General features: G+C 45.3%; 1 protein-coding gene across 1 annotated transcript in view; it reads left to right on the top strand.

Moving 5' to 3' along the window:
* Window positions 1-5,685, top strand: part of BBS9 (Bardet-Biedl syndrome 9) — a 313,602-nt gene that overhangs the window by 231,822 nt on the left and 76,095 nt on the right. The window lies entirely within an intron of this gene.

The raw sequence follows: 5,685 nt of genomic DNA, 5'->3' as shown, positions 1-5,685 counted from the left end.
GCTGAAGTTTATAAAAATAGTCTGGGTTGCCTGTTAGATTTCCCAAGTAACGTGCCACAGAATAAAATAAATAGAAGTAACAACAAAGGAAGAAGAGCAGCCTGTCCTTCCTGAATGCAAGGCTGCACTTATGAATATTTACGAATTTTAACATAATTACTGCTGTGTACCTGGAAAGGCAGGTTATTATTGGGATTCATCGGACACATTTCTGGGATGAAGATCGTCCCATAAGCCTGGGAGCTGGATGATGATATGGTGTGAAATAAAGGTGACATAGGACCCAGCCTGCCTGGCAATACCCAGCTCAAATGCTTACAGTTATTATAAAGATATATATTTTTATTGATTTCAGAGAGGAAGGGAGAGGGAGAGAGAGATAGAAACATTAATGATGAGAGAGACTCATTCATCAGCTGCCTGCTACACGCCCCCACCGGGGATTGGGCCTGCAACTCGAGCATGTGCCCTGACTGGGAATTGAACTGTGACCTCCTGGTTCCTAGGTAATGTTCAACCACTGAGCCGCACTGGCCGGGCATGCTTATGGTTTTTATCATTAAAGTTGCTTGTTTTATTTTAATACTGGTCTTGGAAAGTCCTTGTAGCATGGTTACCTGGGAAATGTATCACAGAAAACCTCTGTGAATTCATTTGCCCATATTAGGTCAAGTGGACTGGCCCCGTCCCTAACCAGTTAGTTAGCTGTGCCATCTGTCAAGTTGAAGATTGGTGACTTTGATACATCAGGGGGACTGGGTCAGTGAGACCTGGTAGGGTGGAGTGGCGGGGGAGGGACGCTCAAAGAGATCTTTGTGAGGATTGGAGCATTTTAAGAGAAGGAAATCGTATGTCTCTTGCTTCAAGGCAGCAGGTAGGTTTTTTGAGTGTGCTAGAAATTCCAGATCTGTGAAATAATAATGGACGCGGGCCATTACAGATGATGGAGGTGATGAAAGGGAATATTAACGTTGTGCTTGTTAATATTTTTTGAGGTCAGAGACTCCCTCCAGGGGGACTGGGAAAGCTTTGGGCTCTTCCAGACAAATACATAAAACGCCCACAATGTTCCTTTCAGCTTCAGGGGATGCACTGACCCTTGAAGCCCATTCATGCGTCTAGGTTACAAACCTCTAGGCTGAAGGAAAACTAGGGTTTTTAGGAACATGCCAGTTTTTATAATTTAGTATTCATTTGGGAAGCAGTTGGTAGTCATTGCAGTTTTTTGCTTTGGGGATTGGCATGGTCATAGTAATTCTTACATTTCTTATAGGATGCCCATAGAAGTCTGTTACATAGAATATTGTAGCTGTTGCAAGGTACAGTAGAGGTAAAACTATATAACTGAAAAAGTAAGACTTTCAAATATTCCTTGAAGCAAATGCGAACACATGCATTAAATGTAATTTTACTTCCCAGTGAAAGGTGTCCTCACTGGAAGCTCTGACTTAGTTACCACGATCTGGAAGATTTGTTAATGACTTATTTATAATTGTTTCTTTCACTTGAGAGATGATTCTGGGTTGTTTTTCTTTTCATTCTGCAGAAATCATAACATGATTCATTAGAGCTGTATACTTTGCTTTTATGACAGTTTGTAAACATTCATTTAGACCATCTTGATATGTCGCCAAACAGTCAATATAGATTATTCTCCAAATAATCTCCACCCACCCAGGCCTTTACCACACTATTGTCTGTGTCCATGGGTTATACATATATGCACAGACATTCTTTGGTTAATCTCTCCCCCTCCCCCTTTCTGTCTGCCTTACCCTCTCTTCCCCCTGAGATTTGTCAGCTGTGTATGCCTTCTATGTCTCTGGATCTATTTAGTTCATCAGGTTATTTTGTCTATTAGATTCTACATATGAGTGAGATCATGTGATTCCACATGTGAGTGCAATTATGGGATACTTGCCTTTCTCTGACTTGAAGAGAAAGCGTTAGGGAGACGGAAACTTCCAGTTACGTTCAGGTGCTTGCTGAGGGCAGAAGGCGGGTCTCCCTGGCGGTTCACGACCATATTGCCTTGAACCGGAGAAAAAGTTCATCACCGATGCACCCGCATCCCACTGTGATGTGTCCTTTGCTTGTAACCCTCTCTTCTGCTTTAATCCAGATAGAAAAGGGCTCTGTTGCCAGAGCTGCGGTGGCCTATTTTTAAAGTTTAACTAATAACACAGATGCGAGGCCATGCAGGATGGCTCAGAATAGAAGATGAGGTTGTATAATTGAGACAAAAAGGGATATCCTGGAAATAATATTATGTTTAGTAGTAAGTTTTAGAGCTTCTAATTATACTGGTCTTTTCCCTCCCCTAATTACTAATTTTAGACAATGTTTCTTTCAATTTAGGAGTTAGTCAGCCTTAAATTTGTCAGCTGAAACTATGTTGGAAACCACATTATTTCCAGTTTGGTTGAAATTACATGGTGTTCAACCTGTGTCTCTCCAGGTTCTTAGACTTGGGAGAGCTGCAGGGATTGAAGGCATTAGTGCGTGGGAGCCTCCAGAGGTCAGGACCTCCGGCCGCGTGGGCCCGGCACACGTTCCCACTTCTGTCTCTGGCTGGTTCTGGAATGCAAATGGGATTTATGGACTTCCTTGGGATAAAAGTGTATTATTTATCCCCATTTTAAGGGTGAATTAGTAAACCAAATTCTGTCTCCATTTCATTTAGTTCTTTCTCTGGAGATCTCTCCTGTTCTTTCGTTGTCTCCCCATTTCGGCTGCCTCCCTGTGCTTGTTTCTGTGTATGAGGTAGCACTGCCATGTCTCCCAGTCAGTCCTGGCAGAATGGCCTTATGTGGTAGGTGTCCTGTAGGGCCCACTGGTGCCATCTCCCTGGTCACCTGAGCTGGGTGCTCCAGGGATGTCCCTGGTGTGGGATGTGTGCCCTCCTGTTGTAGTTGACTCTGTGTGTGGGATTGGCCCTCAGGCTGGCTGACTGTGAGGACTGGCCATGGCTACAGTGGACAAACTGTTGTGCAGGGGGCTGGCCCTACGGAGAGGGATTCGTGGCGGTTGGGCTCTGATGCTTGGCCAGCCTGCCCTTCGGGTGTGTCCCGTGTGGAGCTGGTTGGGTGGTGCTTGGGTGTGGTCTGCAGTTGGACACTGAGTGTGTTGATTCTGGGGCCATTTGGGAGGGGCTCCAGTGCCGGCCAAGGTCAGCCACTGCCTGTGCCTGGCGGGGGCCACCTGGTAGGAGCTACAAAGTGATCTGTGGTTGGGAGCTGCCTCTTCTGGGCTTGGAGGTGCCTGAGAGAGGCGAGGTTACCAAACAAGGTTGGCTGCCACTAATGAGGGTTGGGGGCCACTTAGCAAGAGGTACAGGGCACACCGAGGCTGGCCACTGCTTCTTTGGGGGTGTGAAGACCTTTGAGAGACTTTAGGAAAGTCCACAGTGTGAGCCCATGAAGGCTGCTTGTGTGGAAAAGCCCCTGGGAGAGGTTCAGGTCTGGCACTCCAGGTGGGTGGAACGGGGTCTCAGGAAATCGCCAGAGGCTCAGGGGCTCAACGAAGGAACAGATGACGCCTGCCAGCACTTGCATGCCTGTCCCTCCAGCCCTCACCCTGAAGCCAGTCAATTCAGTTCTTCCCTTGTGTCCCTGGAACCTTTGAGCAGCACTGGAGCTCAGAGTGAGCGAGTGAGTCTGTGCCTGGCCCTTTGAGAGAATACTTGGGACTCCAGCAGTCTCCCTCTCACTCAGCCACCATCCCAGCTGATTTTCACAGCCAGATCTTGTGGGGGCTCTTTTTCGGGCTCTGAGAGAGCCCAGTGTGATGCTCAGGGGGCACCTCTGCAACAGAGATATCCCTTCCGATTCTTAACCACCCCAAGTGGTGTGGGACCAGCCCAGTCTGTCTCCGTCTCTCCTACCAGTGTGTATGTGGCTTCTTTCTGTCCTTAGTTACAGGAATCCTGTTCAGCTGGTCTCTGGTGCTTCTCCATGATGGTGGTTCTGTATTTTAGTGTAATTTTTATGTGGTCGTGGGAGGTGGTGAGAACAGCATTTCTCTACTCTGCCATCTTGACCAGAAGTCTCACCAGGTCCCAGACAGAAATCAAGAAAAGGGGCAGCTTAACATTTTAACGTCATAGCTTGAGTGAATCATAAATTCTAAATGAAGAACAAACATCTTTATTTTATTCTGGGAAGTAGCTTAAACATAGACTGAGACGTTTGACCCTAGATAGCTAGTCTTAAAAATAATTTGGCTCTTGACCTTGAGCAGAAAATCCTGCTCTGTAGAGAGTAGGTACCCTCTCTGTTGACCTGGCCCAAGATGGAAAGACAGGGAGCCTTTCATGGGCTTTGGAATCACCAGGCTCAAATCTCTGATGTGATTCATTACGTCCTTCCATGTTGGATTTTTTGAAACTTTTCATAGGTTTTGCTCTTTTCACACGGCTCTCTATGAAAATACAGAGTCCTACCCCTGTGCCTTCCCTGGCACGTATGCCATGCCCGGAATCAACTTCAGCCTTGGGCAGAACTAAATAGGCTCCCCAGTCTCCAAGGAGTCTCCCTGACATCGTCAGTCTTCCTTTATTAAGCTCATCCAGATCATTTCTAGTAAACACTTCAGAGTGTATCCCTGGATTCAGTGCCATGTGGTATTTTTCTTGGTTTAATGGATGTTTGTTTGATCTCAACAAACTTTTACTGTCACCTTTAAGCTCCCGAAGACAAGAACCTTCTTTTTGAGGCGCAGCGTTGGGCACACAGCAAATGGTCAATAAGGAGCTGGCATTAGTTTTAGGTTATATGGAGAAAAAGTTCTGAAATGAGACTTTCTGGACTGAGACCTAAATACTTGCTAATATTAATTGAGCTGAACTGAGACTCTTTATTACACTCAACCTGGCATGAGCTACTTAAATCAAATTCAGTGAGAAATTATACTTATTAATCAGTAGAGTCAGCTTAGTGGTACCCAGGAAAATCTAGAGAAAAGTAGGTTAAATCAAAGCAGATTTTCCAACGAGTTTCAAGTAGTCTGGGTAGAAATATAAGAAAAATATTCGTATACTGCTCGACATGGCCCCAGATTGGACTTCTCTCTCATCAATATGAAGTTGAAATCACAGCCATTTGAAAGATTCGTCATGTTGTAAAGAAACAGGGGCACTTTTTTCTTGTTTCAGTTTGTTTTGTTTTTCATTTGCTGGTTTATTTTTTGTCATTGTTTGGTTTATTCAAGAGCAGATTGGCTTTCCTAATACTGGGGTCTGTGAGGAGTTTTCCTCCTGGTCTTTACGAGCTGGACGTGGTCTGATGTAGTGAGTAACAATTTTGATAGGAGGGGAGAGATACGGTTAAATGAGCTGATCCATTCAGATCCAAAATTACATAGTTGATTAGGTGTGAACCTTAAGAAGGCGATTGGTTCACTTTGTCCAAATTGCTCATTTTGCAAGCTCTTTGCTGCTAGGGCGATAGCTGCTGGAAAAGGATGAATTCACTCACTGATTGAATCCAGCCCCTGCTGACTCATGAGGAGCTGGGTGTAATTCTCATGACCACACAATGGTGGGTTGAAGCCTGATTTCCCAACCTTGAAAATTAATCTTTTTTATGCTCTTTCAGGGGGTGGTGGTATGTGTGTTGGGGGCAGACAACCAAAGTGGTCTCTGGCCTTTTAGAGATGTAATTTAGCCTCAGTGTTCAAGGCTTCCTG

Source organism: Myotis davidii, unplaced genomic scaffold (assembly GCF_000327345.1).
Source record: "Myotis davidii unplaced genomic scaffold, ASM32734v1 scaffold573, whole genome shotgun sequence".
NCBI lineage: Eukaryota > Metazoa > Chordata > Mammalia > Chiroptera > Vespertilionidae > Myotis > Myotis davidii.
Note: the sequence above shows the minus strand (reverse complement) of the source record. Positions and strands in the feature narration are given on the sequence as shown.